Source organism: Camponotus floridanus, unplaced genomic scaffold (genome assembly GCF_003227725.1).
Source record: "Camponotus floridanus strain SB8 unplaced genomic scaffold, Cflo_v7.5 scaffold5, whole genome shotgun sequence".
Lineage (NCBI taxonomy): Eukaryota > Metazoa > Arthropoda > Insecta > Hymenoptera > Formicidae > Camponotus > Camponotus floridanus.
Genome location: NW_020229658.1, coordinates 2,791,446 through 2,813,352, shown reverse-complemented (window position 1 = coordinate 2,813,352; position 21,907 = coordinate 2,791,446). Strand labels below are relative to the sequence as shown.

Sequence of the window (21,907 nt, the reverse complement as noted above, 5' to 3'; positions counted from 1 at the left end):
GCCACTCATGGATCATCGGTTCCTCCGGGGCGATCGCGGATAAATTGCTCCGCTCCTGCAATCTTCTTAGCATCCGGGCGATCGTCTATCGCAGATACATTCGACCGAGGTGAAAAGAACTTGCCGAGATTGCAGACAGGCCTTGAGAAATCGCAGAATCTGACTTTGAGTTAACGTTTGAGTTAACTGGCTTCTGGTTTAATCGATATGCACGCGTGAGCTAAGACTCCGATCGTGAATCAGTGAGAATCATGCCTCGACGTAAATTTACACGTTCCAATAATATCAATAATTAAAGATCGATAACTAATGTTTAATGACGTCTAACGTTTACCGAGATAGATAAATCCCACTCTCTGATTTTATCAAATGTTTCTTGTTTATGAAATAAGATAAAATCTGAATATCTTCTTAAAATGATCTTTTTTAATTTTTTTAGTTTTTGTCAGTGAAGTGAAAATCTCCATTAATAAATATTTTTGTTTCGTCACCGAATATCACTTAAGCATTCGGGCGACTATTGATGCTCGCGATTTCGGGCATTCGCAAATTGGGTACCATCTTCGAGGGAGCGACAAGGACGGGCAGAGTCTGATCCGCGACGAGACCGATAACCGATATGCAGATACGACCCAGAGTGCCATTATCCTAAGTTACAGACCGATGCGTACATATATATAGAAACTTGGCGACATCGACCCCGTTGATACTCGCGCGTTATTCGTTCTTCGCCAGACTCTTTCGCGAGTAAGTAGCCGCATTTAGTCCCTCCATTTTCCCATTCGATCCCTTGGTAGTATATTCGGCTTGGAGCCCGCGCCGGCTCTTCCTCAAGGGGGTTCTTCCTCTAGAAACGTACGGCGATCCCGAGCGGAAAACTGCCTCGTCGACGCATTATGCATTCCTGTAAACGGATCTCGGCATTCGGCCTCCGTTTATTGAATGTTTACTACATGGCACGCAATACCGCTTCGTTATTTACGGCGTGACAGGAAGTAATGGGGCCCCGTGCATCAACCGCCCCCGGCGCTCGCTTCGTCAGGAAAGGATGGCGAGATCGCGGACTAGCGTCCGTATCTTTCGCGGGAGGGTTGGCGCCGAGTTTCCCGATTGCACATCGCGAGGGGAGGACGATAGCGATGATGCAATGCGCGTTCTATCGCTGCGTATCGCTTGTTATAAATCGATACCCAGCGAGCTACAAAGACAGACTTACCATCGCGCAGAGACGCGAGACTGAATTTCGCTCGTAGGTGTAATAATGTATCACATTCGCTATATTTGTACATCTACCAACGAATATATATATATATATATATCTTTTGTGAAAAGATGAAAGGCCAGGTTGTCTAATCTCTTACATTTCCTACTCCGAACTTGATATTCCGCTCTGACGAGCGTAGAATGTGCATGGTATTATGTATCTGTACCTTTACTTATCTCCAACTATCCGTCTCGTCGGCCGACATGGCGCCGCGCGCTCATTGCTTCTTCTTCTTCTTCTTTTCCGTAACGCTTAAGTGTGGCTTCGTTATTCGCTGTACGTATGCGTACGTGTGTATTGGTACCTGCAGGGTACTTTGGGCGAATCGACTCGGCCGATTCGGAGAAAGGGGAAACGGGTGACTACACCACACCCCGACAACATCTTAATTCGCGATAAAGGGTATTAGGACTGGAAGCGGACACCCGGGTAGAGAGCGACGTCGCCGCCGCCGGCCCTTGGAACTGGAACTCGGGTCTAGATGGATGCGGGACACGCAGGCCTCTCTCGTTCCGTGTATCCACGGACCGCGACAAGATTAGTATCGCTATTCGGTTACACGCGAAAGAGACACCCGGCTACCGTGCGCTTCCCTCCTCAATTATTGCCATCACGAAGAGGCTACCTGGGATCGAGCGATCGAGTTGGAGGCAACGACACGGCGGTTTGCGTACAGCGCGATTTTAACAGCTCCGGGGCTCACCGATGCTTTACGAAATCGCCTATCGGCGAGACTCGCGGCGCGGAGAACTCGTTTCTCTCGAGTAGCGAGAAAATACGGCTGTACAAGCTATCCGGCGAACTAGACGTAATCGCCTTAATGACAAAGTATAGAGAATCTTATTAGCGATCCGCCGTTGTAAAGATGCATATCGCTTCGAATATATGTATGAAACACACACACACACACACACACATACATTTTCTCTCTCTTTCTTTCTAACATATAATTTATTAGAATCTCTGATAAGACTACGAAATTATAACTATGCAATTATTAATTAAAAAATTAAATATTTGATGCAATTGGTTCCTTAATTCTTTCAATTATTAAACAAGAGTTGTAATAAATTTTTTTTGAAACTACAAACATTGGTTAGTTTTTCGTCAGTTTGAATATTGAATACATACGTGTACAAGCTATCTGGCGAACTAGACATAATCGCCTTAATGACAAAGTGTAGAGAATCTTATTAGTGATCCACCGCTGTAAAGATCGCATATCGCTTCGAATATATATAAAACATACACATATATATATAAAACACACACACAAATACATTTTCTCTCTCTTTCTTTCTAACACATAATTTATTAGAATCTCTGATAAGACTACGAAATTATAACTATGCAATTATTAATTAAAAAATTAAATATTTGATGCAATTGATTCCTTAATTCTTTCAATTATTAAACAAGAGTTGTAATAAATTTTTTTTGAAACTACAAACATTGGTTAGTTTTTCGTCAGTTTGAATATTGAATACACGTGTACAAGCTATCCGGCGAACTGGACATAATCGCCTTAATGACAAAGTGTAGAGAATCTTATTAGTGATCCACCGCTGTAAAGATGCATATATCGCTTCGAATATATATAAAACATACACATATATATATATAAAACACACACACAAATACATTTTCTCTCTCTTTCACATAATTTATTAGAATCTCTGATAAGACTACGAAATTATAACTATGCAATTATTAATTAAGAAATTAAGTATTTGATGTAATTGAGTCTTTAATTCTTTCAATCATTAAACAAGAAACTGAGACTGTAATAAATTTTTTTTAAACTACAAACATTGGTTAGTTTTTCGACATGTTGAATGTCGAATATGTACGCATCACAATGGAATTTAAATGATCGTTTATCTTATCTGTAGATAGGCAACTTGTACAACGAAAACATAAAGCTATAATATTAAGCTAAAATCCAAATATTACGCATGTGTGTTTTTCCTTTATACTACTAAATTATCACCGATTTTCTCATTTTTTTTATACGAAAGTAAGTTAATTATTTTCGTGTATTTATTTTTGGTTAGCACAGAATATCGATCGAAAATACGGCTATTATACTTATCGAAAATCATTTTTATAATTATACAGTATTTTGAATTCATGCCCATTTTCAGGATTATATCAGTTCCACCTTATATTAATTAAAATACAGATCCGTCCCCACGCAAAGTTTAATAATCTCTATTAATACGTCGAGGCGATTGTTGTATTTGATGGACATACATCGAAGGTGCATAAATCGTCTCGAATTGTATAATACGTGCTCGTGGCGATGAACTCGGCGAGACGACGCGTCGATGGCAAAGGTAGACAGACGCGAGTTGGCAGGTACACATGCACACACATAAGTGTACAGTATATAATATAATACTGTGTGTGTATACGTGCGGAGTGGATCGAGAGAGCGAGAGGAGAAAGCAACGGGGTGGCAAAGGGGTGCGGGAAACGAGCGAGAGAGAAAGAGAAAGAGAAAGAGAGAGAATATGTGCCTATTAATGACGCACATGCGTTAACACCGGGGCACGCGCGTTTACAATATTATTTATTATTTATGCTAAGTTATGCGAAGCCAGTCCATGGATACCATAGGTTGGCCAGCGGCCACGGTCTGCCGTACGTCTGTCGGTACCGTCATCGCCCGTATTTATATCAATTACGTGTCGTTCCCGCGGCTCGGATTATTATGTAAATGGCTCTTCTGTCGCGTCGCGGATGTCAGCGATCGCGTTTGCGCACCTCGACGTCGTCGAACGTGTTGTAAGCAAGCGCCGTCGACGCGTGTTCGTCATGTCCGATTTTGTCCAGGTATTGATCGGGGATCGCGTCAAGATAATTCGCGTCCGATTCTATAAATCCGAGCGCATTGCTATCGGGATTAGTTCGCTTCATTTCGACGCGTACTAACTATTGACGAAGAGCCAGCGAGATGGAAATTTCACGAGTGGGCTAAATGCGAGTATGTTTAATATGATAGGATTTTATCCAAGTATAGACCACGATCGTATCGGGATAATTGTTTGGCGCGTAGTTATTGAAAGACTGGGCGCCGAGGAAATTTGGCGAGTGTGGGAAAATTCGCAAATACGTCATCGCGCTAGGCGTTTAATGCGAGGCGGGCAGAAATTTGTTGCCGCGCGATGGAAATCACTCGGCGTAACTTCGCTTCATAAATACTGCAATACTGCTAATATCGTTGCGAACTGTTACATATGTATTCGGATGTAATCTCGATTCCGCGCGCGGGCTAAAAACATCCCGGCGAGTGTAAATATTTATGCGACCGCCGTTAAACACTTCGTTCGCGGCAGGACAGGCACGCTGCACTTTTTTTTTCTTTATCGGAAAAAAGATATCTCACATCGGTGTACTGATAACAAGACGTTAAAAAAAAAGGAAAAAAAAGTATGTGTGCGTTTTTCCTTCGTGCCACCCAGGGAAGAAATATATGGCGCACTTTATTTTCAGTGCCATTAGCGCAATAGATGTTGATAATAATAATATGCAGCAGCGATATCAAGATAGAAGTGAAAATTACAAATAAAAATGATGAGGATGATAATGATAATTGAATTAAAATAACGACAGACATAAAAACTAGAAATATACGTGAATATTCATAAGCGTAAAAATATGAAACGTCGGCATCGCGTTGCTTACGTTTAAAATCGATCCGCGATCTCCTGCGAAAAGAAAAGTCGGGAAATGCGAGAGAGGAAAAAACGGAAAGAGGCGGACGAGCTGATATGACGTTCGGAAGCCTATCGGTTGAACGACAAAGCGTAACGGCTCTCTCGGCTCCCGCGGCGCTTTTCAGTTTTGATAAAACGCCTAAACATCAATCGGTTTCGAAAACTGCTCTATAATTCGAGTTTAGCGTACGGCCGGGGAAAGTTTCGTCCGCGTCCAGTGCGACGCGGGACCTCGGGGACGTCGGGGCAATAGATGACCGGTGCGGTTCGGGCGGAGGTCGAGAGCGCGGGGGCAAAGGGAGAGGGTGGGGTGCGAAGGGTGAACGTGGGAGGAGGGTGATGCATCCGCTGAATATGTATGAGGCTCGCGACACCCCGTAGCACACCGAGAGACGACCCGAACCACCACTATCTGTGGGTGATAGTGGGTATGCTGTATGTCTCGCAGGGGTCTGCGGGCGAACTGCGTGGCGAAGAGCGGTGGAGGCGAGAGATGGCGAGGGCTACGGGGGAGGAGGGGGGAGGGGGAGAGGATGGCGGGCCCAGGATGGGTGGCGGTGCTGCGGCTGCGAGAGCTTATATCGCAAGAACCAACCCCAATGGAAACTCAAGCCTCGGAGGAGCCTCACCCATCATGCACACTCCCGTGCTTACCGGTCGCTCGTGCTCTCGATCTCTCGTCGTCTCTCTCTCTTTCTCTCTTCCACATCTCCCCCCCCTCTCTCTCTCTCTCGCTCTTTCTCGGTTTTACTCCGTCTCCTTCCTAGCCTCTTCGTCTCTCGGATTCCCACTCGCTCCCATAACCCAACGGTTCCATCACCTCCTACACTCTATCCTGGATAGCACTCAGCTCCAGAGAAACCGTCGCGCTATCTTGAGAGACAAAGTTACGTCGTAATTCCTTCGTGAACAGATGCCGATGCGGTGCTAAGACGACATTCTCGCTCTCCTCCACCTCCTCCTCTTTGTGACTATTCACACCCGACAAACGCCGGATTTTGATTACTTCGAGCACCCCGAGTTATGAGGGTATACGAAGATATCGGATAAAAAAGTAAACCGCATTAGATGAGTCTTATCTTTGACGAAAAAATTTGCTTAATATTTCAACGTGCTCTCTACCGTGAAAAAATCTATCCGGGAATTATTTTACGTGCAATCGCAAAAGATAAAATGTCATTCGACGAGGGGTTGATCTGGCGATGAGAGTGGTATAATATATATGATCCACTAAATAGGGACGGCTGTGCGTGAGCGACGAACCACAAGACAGCATGAGATATTGCCGGATTAGGACGCATTATAGTTTTAAGCTCGTACCGTTAAAAGCCGTCGGTTCTCATATTCCGCAAATAATTCATTTGATGTAAGCTCGTTTGGAAAGTTATCGCGCGTTGCGCATTTAAAAAGTTAACGATGCGAAATCGGATGCTTCGTTAACTTAAGATGCTCTACAAATGCGAGGGCTATTAAAAACGACAAGTTAAACATACAATTTATCTCTTACTGGTATCAAATATGTTTATACTTTTCAGATTTGTGTCTTGCTGGATAAATAAAATCCTTTACTTATAAAAGAATCATAAAGTATAATAAAATGTTCCACGATAATTCGACGCGGCAGAACTTTAACAAGGTGTCCAAACGAATTGGAAACGTGCTGCTTACAATGATACCCGGAGGGTAAGATGTACAGTCATAACCCTTTTATTTCGCGCGAACTCGTGCGCGATAGCACGGCTCGTTGAGCGCCACTGTTTTTCCGAGGGTTGAAATCGTCGTCGCCGGGCGTGAGGAAGGGTTGATCTAGGCAGAAATGCGCCTAACGCTCTCTCTCTCGTCGTATTTGAAACGGATAGAGCTATAGCGCGGAGGATGAGAACGACAAAGACGTTGCGGATCGAAACGAGACGGAGTTCGCGCAACCGTGGCGATAATAAACCAGACCGGCCGCGCAATAAAATATATCCGAAGCAGAGGCGACGACTCGTTTAGGCAAAGAGAGGGAGCGCTTCATTACCGAGTCGAAGTTCATCGCTAACCCCTTAGACCCGCGCTTTGCCGGCTCCGATGTTCGGAGGGCGGTACGACCGACGTTTGCCGAAAAATCCTCTGATAATTAACCGTTCCGCGGGGATCTCGGTATGCGAGCGTTCAATGAGCTTGGAATGCCGAACAACTTCTTTATTCGCGCCAAGGCTCGAGGGGATCCCTTTGTCGGTGCAATTTCCGCGATCTGTACCAATTATCGTTGAATAAAATTTATCCTGGACGGATAAAATTTATAAATGACAAGTGTAAAATGTATTACATTTGTTGCTCTGCCATTTTTATAAAATTTTGATTGAATCATGGTGTAGTTAAAATATTATTATTAAACTATTAACATTGTTAAATCGTTATTAAAATTGGCATAAAGTTTGAACGCGAATTAATGTGAATGAGATTGAATGAAAAAATTGAAAAGTAAAATAAATTTTAATTCAGAGAAACGAAGGCGGTAGCCAGCGATAAATCATCTTGCAAGTGGCGAAGCGGTAATTCACGTTGAAGAGAGTAAAAACGGGCAGAAGGTTGAGAAAGAGAGGAGAAGGTTTCGTTTGAACGACAAACATCTCGGCACCGTACAACGATCGCGGCAACAAAAATCCACTCGGAAAGTACGCGGACCACGAGAAGAAAAATATAACGACCCACGGAAGGAGGAATAACGCGCGAGTTTACTACGTTCTAAAAGTCCCATAAACCGCCGTACGTCAAACTTTTCAATTTTATGTCTCAGCATTTCGTTCCTTTCTCGTTTCGCCACTTAGGGTACCATCGTCGCTGCGAAAAAAATGAGAAGCTATTTTATAAAATGAAGAATCGGAATTGACGCGTAAAAGAAACAAGAATTTGTCGAATTATTATTCCTGCTCTTTTTAATTAGAAAGATTCTGGCGTTGAAATCTCGAGTTCGCGATCGGCCGTTTACGAAGATTCGCGATCTACGAACATCCGCGTGTCCCCATTAGATGCTATCGATGCTTTCAAAGAAACACAATTAAACCGTCCTGGAAATCGGACGCCCATTCGCGTTCACACGTTCCATTATCGAGCACAACGTTATCCCGGGACGAGGTGCCAGCGACGATCACGGTCACCAGACACGCCGATGACATCTCTCGGGCGTTGCGTCACGGCGCGAAAGATAAGAATCTAAATAGAGATCGGTGCGATCCTTTGAGCATATAATTTCGTTTCCGATGCGGGGACAGCTGTCACACGATCGGATGTTTGGGCGCGAGAGAGGAGGCGGGGTGATCAACGCGGATGATGACGTTCCCGCACTTTGATCGTAGATTATGTTACTTATGTCGACGGACACAGGGGTGTCAAGGCAGAAAAAAAAAAAAAGTTCGTTAAGTTTCAGCGAAATCGCATCATGAGATCCCCGCTGCGCCGCACTTGATCATCGAAAGAGAAACAATTTTCATATTATAAAATGTTTAGCACCTTTTTTATATTAAGTCGATTTTTCCGGCAGTCGATTAACCATCGATATATCGCGATACCAATTTATATTAAAATATCATGTCACTGTCGATTACGATTTCCTCACTTTGGCGCTGTAGCGTAAAACTCACGGAGTTACTGTAAGTACTTGAGCAAAGTGAACGCGAGAGCCGAGTAGCTCGAAGCATTTGATGTGCTTAAGCAAATGGGCACCCACTATGCACCACCTTCAGTAACGAAGCGTTACGATGGGACAGCGATACGAAGAAGGGGAGAGAGATTCTGGAATGAGAGGCGGCAAAGGGCCAGAAGGCCGTGTGATGTATTTGTAAAAAGGTGTCGGGTTGGAACTAAGGAGACCCGCTCCAGCGGATGCCCCGAGGGAGCATAACCGGCAGCGGCGACGGCGGCGGCAGGGAGGTAACAGATAAAAGAGAATCGTATAAAATGGGGTGCGCCACGGGAGAGGACGGGCGGGAAAGGGGGGGGGGAGGGGCCCGTCGATGCCCGTGGGGCACCCCGAAGGTGCGGAAACCCGGGGGACGAGCGCCAACGCCATTTTGCAGCTCTCGAGGTTGCGATCGGGCGACGAAAAGAGCGAGACGGAGGCGGCAGGGGGAGGAGGAGACGAGGGCGCGAGAGGGTCTCGGTCTGATCTGTCAAATTTCATTTCACGCTTCTGAGAGCGGGCGCGACCAGCTCGATGGAGCCAGATACGGATCTGCCGACACCTACTAGCGGTCCCTCGACTTAATCCGCCATTGTCGTAAAGTCCGTTTAATCGAGATATCACACTTTTGAATGATAAAGTTGCGGGGCAAAATTACATCGATAAAATATAATCCGTGTAAAAAAAAATTAAAACAACGGTGACTAACGTTAAAATTAAAGCGCGTCGATTGCTCGAAGTATTAAACACGCGACGCGCTACATTTCAAAGTTACATATCTTTGTTGAATATCTTTCGGCGTGGAATTGTAAAATGCACAAGAGAGATTTGGCCGCGACACAGATAAAACGGCCGCGTGTGTAAATACCCGGCCGAAATATTAAACAGAGGCAAAAGAGCGGCGCGCACGAGGATAGTTCCAGGTTGAGTCGAGCCTGCCTATCGATCGTCGAGGACCTTGATGCGTCGTATCGTTCTGGCGTTCGTACGGTCGGTCGGTCGGTCGGTCTCATGCTGGAAGCTTTGTCACTCGAAGCACGTACTCGGGGCAAAGACCGACGCCGCAAGCTCTCCCCGCGTCTCCGTTTCTCTCTCTCTCTCTCTCTCTCTCTCTCTATCTTTATCCTGTCCGGTTGCTCGTTCCCGCTCGCTCCTCTTATCACCCGACCTTTCTACAACGCGCCATTGTGTTCCACCGTGGTGGAACCCTGTATATTCCTTGACGCTATGGATTTTCCGAAAGCGTTTCGCTGCTCCGCGAGAGCCTCGCCCCTTTCCCGGCATGCCTCCGCCAAACTTTTCACGATAAGCCGAACTTTCCTTCCACAAAAATAACATCGAAAGTATCGCCGGTCATCGGGCAAAGCTCGCCAATAAACTATGAATTTCTCGGTCGAGTCAAATATAAGAGATACAATTTCTTTCTTTCCTTTTTTTCATAACGTCCGCTATTTTGTACGTGCGTCTCGATCGGCTCCAACGTCGAGAACAATGGAAATTCCTTGTTCCTTAAGTGACATCATTGTCACTCGTACAAGAATGAAGGCGCGAGAACCAAAACGAGCGAGCCGACGAACGGACGGACGATTCGATTCGGTTATACGGATGGAGAGGAGAAGCCAATCGCATGAGTCAGACAACGAGTCTGAATCCGCGGGATGCTAAATAATGTCTATCGGCCTGAGCGACTAAAATCGACAATGGAATGGAGGTTTCGAGGATAGAGATCGTTCTGTTACCAATGATATTCATCTACCGTGTGTCTTTAATAGTGCTAAATTATTTTTCGATATATATTCGATCGCTAATCTTGTAAAATAACGAACGAGTGAACGCTTATGAATGAAGAGTGTGCTTTAATACGCAGAATATTTAATTTTTTTACTTTTATAACAAAAAGGAATGTAATTTAATTTAATATAAATATACCATAGTGTAAAAATGTCATGCAATATACTCGCGATGAAATATTTCTGTTTTGGAGAAAAAAATTGACGTAGCATTTAATGCAAATATCTGATATACATTTCGCGTCGTTTTGGAAATTTCTCACGCTATTTTCCTCGTATGTAGAATTCATTGTCGATAACCGTGGCGTGCCGGCAGGAAATAATAAAGCGATATCCGGAATGGAGGAAATATTACCGGCATATTAGCGAGACCCCGCGGGTGGTCGATGATGGAGGAGAACGTGGAACGAGACAAGAGAGAAAGAACGGTGCCTATAACCGTACGCCATACGTCGCTACACGGGTTGGTGATACAGGAGCCTAACTGGAGGTCCCTGTTGGGCAATAACGCCCTCCTTCGTAACATAGTGGCACAATAATGTAGGTTCTTTATGCGAGTACAGGGCAAATAGATCACATTGCTGACTAATAAGCCCGTTGGTGTGACCGCGCTCTCCTTTTCCGTCCTCCTCGCTCTTATTTTCCCCTTCTTTTTTTCTCCCTTTCTTTTCTCATCGGAGCGATAGTTCCCCGCTTTTTCCCGTTTTCTTCCAAAATTCCTGCCGTCTATCAATTGTGTTAGGCATAGGCGTCTCCGGGGGTGTCCACTATTGTAATGGTAATGCACCCGGCAATCGATCTGCCTCATTATGTCACCAAACCCTCGAAAAACCTCGCAGAGTCACACGAGACTCGCTCAATTCCGTATGCTTCATTTTGATGGGAAAAACGCGGATTTGACTTGGTGACTATTTTAAAACGAGCATCGAAGCTCTCTCAAGATCTCTAAAGTCACAGTTAATCGAGCATTTTTGTGACAATTATTTTAACCGTTTTCGAGACTTTTAAAATGCATAGCATGTATTTTACGATTTTCGTCAATTATTACAAAAGTAATGATGATAAATCAAAATATTTTATATTTTTGAAGGAAACGTTATACTTAATATTTATAAATTTTTTTCTGCAATCTTAAACGATAACGTTTGCGACGATAATATCTTGGGTCATCGACATCGGTTAAAGACGAGGCGGAAAGTTATAGGACCGCCTATATTAAACTGCAGACTGTCGTAGTACTTCGAAATTCCGACCATCTCGATTACCCGTCTAATTATCTGCCGAGTCACGATAGGGGGACCCTATTCTCCTCCTGAAGATGGAATTGCCGTTCCCATCGTCCTCCGAGTCAGCGATGCCGACTACTATCCTCTACCGAGGTCATTGTTACGTCGTTACTACCCTTTAGTACGGTCCTCCGACCAATTTCGGTCCAGAACGATGGGCGCGATTTCCGCCTGGTCGTCATGGTTGACCGAAAACAGATTTGCGAGCGCTCCGTGAATCGTGGCCTGTCGATATTAATGGATGCGCGTTTGAACGACGTATATTATCGGGCGATTCGGATGCACTTTCGATGCTCTCTACGCGGCAAGTTAAACGCTCCGTAAGATATAGGTCGTCGAAAACGCCGCGGCAAAAGCTAATGCGGTAAGTCGATAACATCCGGCCGGGGGGGAGGAGGAGACTGCTCGATATTTGCGCTGCACGTCCGATGACAGTTAGTTAATATGCATAGTTAATTTCGTTTGTCTTCGAAGGCAGTCGTGCGAAAATACGCGCTAGTTTAGGTGCGAGCGTGAGTTAGGTGCAGTAGGCGGCGTAGCTAAGCTAGGTGGGCTGCAATCAATACTGTTTCGGCATTACGGCGGAAACACTCTCTCCGAAACAGCCTACGTTTCGCCTCGCGCGCTGACGGAGAAGGCGTGCGAGGAAGAAAGCGGGGGAGGAAGGGCTACGAGAAGAGGAGAGACAAATAGCGGCGGAGGGGGTGAGAGGAGAGCGGAGGGACGCGATGTTTGTCAAAGAGAGATACGGGGAGCCGGAGATTCCGAGGGACGAAGAAAGAGGCCGAGAGGGACCGGGATGGCGAGGGGGGGGGGAGATCCCGACCACGTTTCGTGGTCCGCATACTGATGGGTCCAGTCGTATGTACTACGGAGAGAGCGAGCGCGGGCAAAGCCCAAAACACAGAGCTCTCCGCTGTCTTTGGTAAACCCGGGTTGCGGAAAATACCGGCAACGTTGCCGTCGTCAACAGCCCTCCCCATAAACACGCGAGGGGGGGAGAGGGAGTCAGTCAAAGGGACTCTTACGAAATTCGAAAATCGAAGCACGCCGGATACGATAAAACGGAATCATTTGCGCTCGCGAAACGATTTTTTTAAATCGACTACCCCGCGAATTTCCCGACGGTTTAAGCGCGAATAGCCTGGTAATACCGTGGACTTCTTATATTATCACCGATGTTGAGCGTTGGAAGTAAACGTCCTCCGGGAACGTCGTTCTGCTCGTGCGCGTCCAGGAAATTGAACCCGCGTTTTCGTGCTCGCCGCCCGCGCCGTTCGCAGTAACTTCCCATTAACGGTACGTGAAAATACTCGTATGCCGTTTTAGGTGGACGCGCGCTCGTTCGTACGCGACGATGCGCATTAAGAGTCGCCGGTGGACGGTTGATGGGTCGTTTCGACGACCGCGCGACATTATTTGTTTCAACGTATCGCGTCGCGAAGGCAGCCAGACGCACACGTCGCAAGTAGATGGTTGATGGGGCGCCGGCTTCCATCGTGTTCGGAATTTTTTGGACGATTACTTTTTTCGAAGTGCCCTTCTGGACGTTTAAAAAAAGGGAGGAAGAGAGAGGATTGAGAGGGGGGGGGGAGAGGAGAAATGGGTGCCAGTTCGTATAAACGGGCGCAGGTAGCCCGGAGCTATAGGGTCGAAAGAGGTGGAGGAGGGTCAGAGTCCCTCACTCGCGAGCGCATAGTTCGTACAGCCGGTAAGTGGGTACCCACTTCTGGATTGGCTCCCCTCGTTCCACTCGTTGGATCATCGTCGTTCGCCGAAAATTCGATCATTATGATTGCTTATGATGTAAATGATGCCCCGCGGCAGCAATTGTTTCCACCAGAGCGAGCCCGTGGGGCTGCGGGTCCCGGCACTATCGTCCTGAAGAGCCGGACAAGGCCACGGGACGTCAACAAGAGTACCATTGGCATAGCGCCGAATGGGATAATACAATCGAATATTCGTGAAGGTGCGACGAAATCCTTCGACTCGCGCTTTAATCCAATTTCATTTCGACTAATAAGTACGCGTTAAGCGAAAAATTGCGCGAGATATATAACTTATAGACATTCTCTTATTTGATAAGTTTTACATTTCATAGATATTCAAGTTTTCTTTCTTGATATTCTTCTCTTGGAATCGATATATGTATATCTACTTGATTGCAAAAAGGAGCCAAATATCTCCTTTCCTCGCGATGGTGGATCTCCACTCGTGCACGACTCTCGAAGAGACTAGAGACAGCAGCCCCCTTAGGAGGGTCGAATCCCCGGCTAATTTGCCCTCGGCTTCTTTACGACCGTAATTTTAAATTCCGGCGAAAAAAAAAAATAAAGCGAACTATATTTAGGCGCTCTCTTTAAATAGGCCGGGGGAGGATGGTTCCACATCGGCTCGAGGACCGAGTCGAACCGATCCAATCTCGCGTTCTCCTTGTGCCCGCGAATCCACGTACGTAATATACACGTGAAACGTCTCCTCTCTACACGCGAGTAACGCCTGTGCGTGTAATGGGGGGGATCTACCGCCGCCGCCGCTGCCTATTATAGTAATTTCACGGTACGATGTCTATTCCCGCGCGCTCTGGAGCAGCAGGACTAATTTCATTAGGGATAAAGATCATCATTATTTTGCGACCATCCCGAAAATTGCCGGCGTGCCTCTCCTTTCCGCGATCCGATTTTAGAGAACGCGAACGTCCCAAAGCTTTCGGTTCTCCCGCCATCTGCGATCATTACCGGCAAAAGTGACGTCGATGACTAAAATGCATGTATTTCTCTTTACATTCAAAATATCATTTTTTTATTCTAGTAAAAAAATCGATATTTCTTTAAACGTCAAGTAATGCTCATCGAGGGGGGGACGTTCGCGCGAGATTCGCGTAGATCGCCAAGGAACGATCCCACATCCGGTTGGACGAACCGCCGTCGTCGTACGCGTTCGCGTGATAAATCGATAGCCGATCCGACGTCACGTAACTCACGTACACGAGAGCACGCTTGGCAACCAGGTTTTTCTCCGGCTGGCAGTCCGGTGTCTGGCGCCCGCTGATTGATCCAAGGAATCCTTCGCGAAAGGTGAGCGCGAGGAGCCCGACGACGATGATACTCTCGCGGAAATGAGGGATAGTGAAGACGACGACGGGAAAATAGGCGCGTCGCTCGTCGACGTGACATTCTAACTGATTTTTATCCGTAGGCCTCTTTCTTTCTCTCTCCCTCTCTTTTGCTCTCGCAACAGGAAACGTTGGAAAAATCTCGCGCGTTTACGCAGCAACGGTAATTGCGGATTTATTAAGCCACGCCACGTTTCTACAAAGCTGTATTCCTCGATAGATGGATCGACTGCAATTTTTTGCTTCGCTATTCGATCGAAGTTTGAATTCATTCAGGATGATGTATTAATAACGGGAAATTTTCAGAATTACATAATGATGCTTAATCATTTACATGCATATCTGTTTATTTTTTTATATGTATATATGCAAAATATTAAACGAAAAATATTAAACGAAATTAGCGGAATATATTATAATTAAAGTCCACAAATTATTTGAGATAATAATTACATATTAATAAAATTACTTATTAATAAAACATTTTCTCATAATCCGCACAGTTGTTTTTTTCTCATCAAACATGCTTGCATGCTTGCAATATATTTCCGAATTGTCGCGCAAGATGTATGTTCCTTTTAATCGGGGCGAGATAAATCTCTCGAACGATCTCGATAACGCTTATGGAAACCTGGGAAATCTGGGAAAACGGGCAATTGCGCAATATCGGCTGGCGATCCGCATTCCGCGATGTTAAACGAGTCCACGGCAAACGTAAGACACGCGTCAAGGAGAGACTAGTTACCGCGATCAATGATCCGTTATTACTTATTAGCTATTACTGACAGCTACTGTCTGGCGGCTACGACTAATTGTTGTCGTCTAATTGACAAAGTTCTCAGGCTCGGATACCGCAATCCCTGCAATACCGCGATAGTCGTTCATTTTCGCTCTTTTTATTTCACTCTGGCGCGGCGAGGAAAAAAACGCACGACTTCCCGTTTCGTTATCGGGATTTTGCTCTGGGGGTTGTACCCAGAAACGCCGAGCTTAAATCGGCGATCGGAGAAAGGGTCGACGAAACGAGACCTCGTTAGATTTATCGAGGTTCCTACGATTATCTGCCGTTAAACGTTTTATCATTCTCCCGGACATGCTCGATAGGGAAAGGAAGGCTCCTTGGCGCGCGGCAACGGGTATCGATTTAAGAAGCCCTAGCGACAAGGGCTGCGATTTGTCTCGAGCGTAAATTAATCTCGCGTTTGTAAGCGGAATAATGATGCGACTCGGTAAAAACTAAAACGTGTCGCGATAATAATAAAAATAGGATAATGACGTATACCTCCGTTTCACGTGGTAGTCGTAGTCTGGATTGACGCGATCCTCCACCACGAATGGAAAAAAACTGTGTTAATTGAAATTAGAGTTGGTGCGACGAATACGACTATATTAAAGTGTTGTGTCGCGCGTGGCATTCAATTTTCGCGTGTACCAACACTTTGGAAAGTCCGTGCACGAATACAACCATAGAGAAAGTGGGGTGTCGCGGCCACGCATTCTGGCGCGCGGGTCACAGGGTAATTAACCTAGCTCAACGATATCGTTGATTCGTTTGCATCGCGTGACAGACTCTCGCGGCGACTCATTACGTGATTATTAGTTATTTCCTCGCCGATTTTTTACAAAACGCGGTTCCGCAATTAGCGATCGTGCCTGCGGGGGTGTAAGTAATTGGTGCATAACAAATGTACTCTGTTAAGGGAGAATGCGAAATTATCCGTTGATATTTCGAGAAATCAATTCCTTCGAGAAATTGTCCGCTCCTCTTGAAAGAATGTAATGTGCATTTTCGCGATCATATATAATCATCTTATTGATAAAAAATTAATAACATCACATTGTAATTCACGAGGAGAAATCATTAGCATATGTTTTTATTGAATTACAGAGGGATTTACGCTGAAATATAATTAACATGTTATAAATATACAGTTGATGTTTCAATTAAGTAATAATTAAATTTCAATAAGATGATAATTGGTACATAAATTGCAGCTTGCTTAAAGATGTTTATGATAAACTTTACTAAATAAATTTCAATTATATAATACTCTTTGCTCTCTTTGACTTTGTATTTTGAATTAATTTCTAAACGTATTATAAATAGACGTTTCTACGAAAAACACCAATGTTTAATATTCTTCAATCTAATTCGAGAATTTAAAATATATAAGATACAAAGGTTCTTCGAGAGACTCTTGTGTAATTATGTCGAAACATTTATAAATCTTTGCTGTGTAGGGAAATATCGGTTAGTCACGTCAGCATCTTAAGTTTGCACTACCCCTATCTCTTCCAAGGGTGTCGTTCAGAGTCCTCGTTTCTGCCCCCGAACAATTTCGACATGAGGACAAGACCCTGCGCGGTAGATAGGTAGGTAAACGCGCACGCATTGCGGACGACAGCTGTCAAATAAATGTTAAAAAAAGCGCTAGCCAAGCGAAATTTTGAGTGGGACATGAGCGAAGAAGGGTGCGTGCCCACCCCTAGTGAAATACCCTTAGCCCGCGGGGCAAAAGGCTCTGCACAATTTTTCCAGAGTTCGCTCTCCCTGCAGCCAAGCGGTCGATAAGTCACCGCTACGCTAACTCCTCGGTGATCCTCGGTCTTGTCTCGAAAGCTATTTGACGAATTTTTTCTACGTTACTATAAAAAATTGGATTATTAGGAACATTTTTGGATTTTTTCGGCGAAAAAGTTTTATATTAATCTTAATCGATAATTAGATCAACGTATAACTTTTTATCCATTTCTATAATTTTTGTTTTGTATGTTATATACTTCCGTAAAATTATCGGAAATTATTTTATTAATAAAAATTTAAAAATTTATTAAAATATTTAATATTAAAATATTTAAAAATTTTTAAAAATTTAAAAATTTATTAAAATATTTAATATAATTAAAAAATTTAATTTGTAAATTAAATTGTAAATTATATGAATTTATATATTTTTATTTTTTACTCTGCATTTTTGCTTTTTTTGTGTTGCATAGACATTTATAACAAACTTTATAATAGACCGCCGTAAACTTTTGAAGTATGATAGTCGATCCATGTCAATCAAATCGTTCTCGTTTTGTAACCTTGACGTGTGCCCGAAAAATTTTCGAAATAAAAATGTTAGAATGCTTCGTTACTTTGAACGCGAGATACGCTTTGCCTTTCTGAATTTAACGAAGTAACGAAAGCTAAAAGTCCCTCGACGATCTGGAATCTCATGGCGTTAGACGTTGAGGAAGGGTGGCGACACGGCGCTGAGGGGCAAATTTTCGAGGGTGGTTTTGCGCGTCAATGGTTTATTAAGAAGCACTTGTTTAAAGGCAGCCCCTTTCAGATCCGACAGCCAATTCGACCACGACGTTTGTGTCACTCGGATATATAAATGGATGGAACAGGCGGGGGTGGCTGACTGGCTGGCTGGCTGACTGGCTGGCTACGGACGGACGAGGAACGGTCGAATTTACCCCACGGCAATCCGTCGTGTCGCCGTAATTGAAGTTATTGCAATATTGTGTCCTGTCAACCCCGCTGTCCTCGCTATCGTTCTATTTCTCTCTGTCTCGCGCGACCCGTTTTTCTACCTTCATTGTCTTGGATGCGATGTCAAGTTTGCGAGATCGCATAACGCGTCGCGAATAATTTTTTTAAATGCGTTTTTTTAAATGCAACTGTAAATATAAGACTGTAATAACTGACTTTATTCAAATACTTTCGAAACTTTAACGATATAAAAAGAACTGAATAACTATCAAAGAATTCGATTTATGTGGCCGACATATAGACCCATAAATGTCTTTCGTAGATTTTTTGTTGTAACTACGATTTTATCACACAACTCTCAATTTTATAAATTATTATAACTTTGTTAATTGTTTTAATCGATTGAGCCGATTTTCTCGAAGGAACACAAAGTCACAATATCGCCCGAAATCACAATATAGGAGAAAAGTCTTTTCCAAGAGTATTTCCAACAGGAATGCTCAAGGCGAAGTTAACTTTGTCCTCGCTTAATCGCCTTTTCGATAGGTACGAGCCGATCCCTTTGTTCAGACAATATCTCCGCACGTTGCCCCCGCTAATGTATGCACCGAGCCTTCATCTCTCCCTCCGGGTCCTCGCGATGACTCCGGTACTCCTAATCCCATAGCCACCACCATCCCATACGGAAAGCTGCGAGGGGGATCAAGGGGGAGACCTCGTACTCGTTCGCCTTTATTGAATTTTGGGTTTCAAGTTGGAGGAGAGAAGTACCGCGACAGAGAAAACGAGAGATGCCGCGTGAGGAGAGACGGAGAGCGGCAAAGGGCTCTGAGATAGCCTGTGGGGTGCGGAGCCAGAATTAATTCACATCCCGCTGCATTGCTTTTTACGATATAACTGCGGTTTGTTAGTCGTTATTCACGGTACGAATTCAATTTCATGTCCGGCTTCTAGGGCAGAAATAGAAGCGGCAGGCTTACGAAGTTCTGCCGTTTCGCGAGATACTTGCGTTCATCCCATCTGATAATAAACGTCAATGAAAAGAACCAAGAGTCGAGAAAGAAAATAAAAATGTTTTCAAAATTCAACGAAGATTATACGAAAGAATTACTTGGAAAATAAATTTTGGGAAAATTTTGATTATAAAATCATTCTTATGCACAAATGTGGTGAAATTTTATCGAAATATTATCAAAATCAAAATTTTCAGTTTTAAATTTTTATAGAAATCTTTTACTTAATCTTCAATTTTATTTTTTAAATTATATTTTGTAATTTCTAATCAAGTTGTTTTTTTATATGATAAATAATTAATAGTTTCTTGTGCAGTCATTCATGGTTAGACCGATTGTTTGGGAAAAAGAAAGGGATGAGGATTCTCGCGATCGTAAGACGCGTGCTAAGTCAACACGTGGTCGCCACGTGGAAACTGCAAGTGAAAAATCGAGTGTCGGCAACGCGTTACTCACACATACACACATTTCGCGTTTCGTTAAATTGCTCGTTGGAATGGGCGAACGTCGGCGAATGCTTTTCGACTGGTTACGAATGGCGCGATAAAACACGCCGACTAACGCGAGATACGACCAATTAGCTCATGTGCCAAGTATACGATTTAAAGTGGGTTGGTGGAACCTCGAAGGCATTGCCAAACGACGATTTAAGTCGACGTCTTGCGGCAAAGAAGAGGGACGCGCCGCGTATTGTCTGTCGTGAAATATAATCTACGGTATCATTAATCTATCCTGTAATAAAGAATTGTCTCTCACAATTCTATTTGTCATTTTTCTTCGCAAGGCTATTTATAGGTTTGATTTATACATCTAAAGTGGATTATTAACTTTCAAGTTTTCTCAAATTTTCGCATAAATAACACTCTCTTCCGTAGATAGGAACAATATAATGTGTTTATCATCGGAAAATTATTTAAATTTGACAGAAACTATATGCAGAAAAATTATTGATACATATCACTCACCTCATGTGATCATCATCAGTGTTGACACAATGCTCTCTTTCTTCTCTTCCTCCTCCTCCTCCTCCTATTTTTCATCCTCACTGTCTGTTTTCATCTCTTAGGAACCGTCTATTACTTCCTCTTTTCTGCATCTCTCCCAATCATGGTTGACATCCCCACCGCCCGTCGGAGGAACCCCCGCCATCAGAAAAGGAAGGGGCAGCGATTACCACGTGATCCATGTGACCGGAACCGCACGAAACACGCGATATGCTATCACACGCGATGCATTCAATCACTTTCTTTCGTTGCATTCGACAATTTCATCTCCATCAGCTCCATTCGCGGTATCTCCTCTTCGCTGAATCTCTGCTTTTTTGTTGCTTCTTCCTCCCGTGTTCGCGAAAAGGCGAATGGCGAACACGTGTAACGGATTTTCTTCGCGCTTCGCGATTTTTCTTCCTTTCTTTTTACATCCATCTCTCCTCCTCTACGTCTATCTCGTTTCTATTTCTATCTCGTCTCTCTCTCTCTTTCTCTGTCCCTCTTCTCGCTTCCGATTCTCGTTTTATTTTTCACCCCCCTCTCCCGCTGCTCTCGCGGCTGCTGTCGAGATGCCTGCTTTGCCAGCGACTACTATCTGCCGCGTCGACCGCGGGACTTTGGTATACTGGGAGTATGGTAAGTAGATACACCCCTGCCACCGCCGCCCCCTCCCCCCGTCCCCTCGGGGAACCCGTGCGTTTCCCCCGCTGCGTCTCGCCAGGCCCTGCCGCCCCCGCTCGTCCGCCGCCGCAGTCGCTACCGCGTTGTCCTCTCACCACTCCCCTTATCCGGCGAACCGTGCTTTGCCGCCCCTCTCATGCCGCCACTACGCTTTTGCTCGCGAGGCCCCAGGGATGTATCAACTATCGGTTTATTGGAATGCCGCCTTTTTTATGGGCCCACTATAGCAAACCTCTCGATACCTCGAGACGATGGTCTCGTTGCATTTTCAACGATTGGGGCGACATATGTTTGAAGGGGATGTACAAGATGAGACCTTTGAATCTGAAACTAGTTCCGAGTTTTGACAAATGTCAAATTAAATCTCGACTATCTTGCTATCTCTCTCTAATAAGAGACATGATTTCATCGTAGTCCATGAATTAGACATCTCTATAGTATCTTCGTATTATCTATAGGATGTATTATTGTCATTTCTAATTTAATTATATTCGCGAGAAAAACATGAGACATATTGTGCGATGTTAAAGTTTATAAATGGAAAGAGCTGGATTCGGGTACGTTAAGAGAAGGCACACGGCCCTGGAAGATCGCCACCACTACCGCAGACTGGCAAACGTATAAAAGACAGCGTTTGCATGCTAACATATCTATTATAATGGCGACGTTCGTGCCTCTTTCTCGCGCACGCTCCGTCTCCGTTGCACTCTCTTGCCATCCCCTCTCGCTTGCATCTCCATGGTGCATTCCGTCTCACTTCGCCGCGTGCATAAATTACCGCTTTCAAATGCAAAAGTATGAATGAGATAAAGTTTCGCCGACGATCGTCTTTCCTCCCACCAGCGCGGTTAGCTTCTTGCTCTCTCCTTCCCACTCATTCTTTACGTCTCTATTCTATATTA

General features: G+C 44.4%; 1 long non-coding RNA gene across 2 annotated transcripts in view; it reads right to left on the bottom strand.

Moving 5' to 3' along the window:
* The window catches only part of LOC105249897, a 142,913-nt gene extending 122,006 nt beyond the window's left edge, over positions 1-20,907 (bottom strand). For both annotated transcript variants that reach the window (XR_003123327.1, XR_003123328.1), the window contains exon 1: positions 20,301-20,907. This is a non-coding gene — a long non-coding RNA (uncharacterized LOC105249897). The remainder of the gene's footprint in view (positions 1-20,300) is intronic.
* Positions 20,908-21,907: the final 1,000 nt, after the last annotated feature.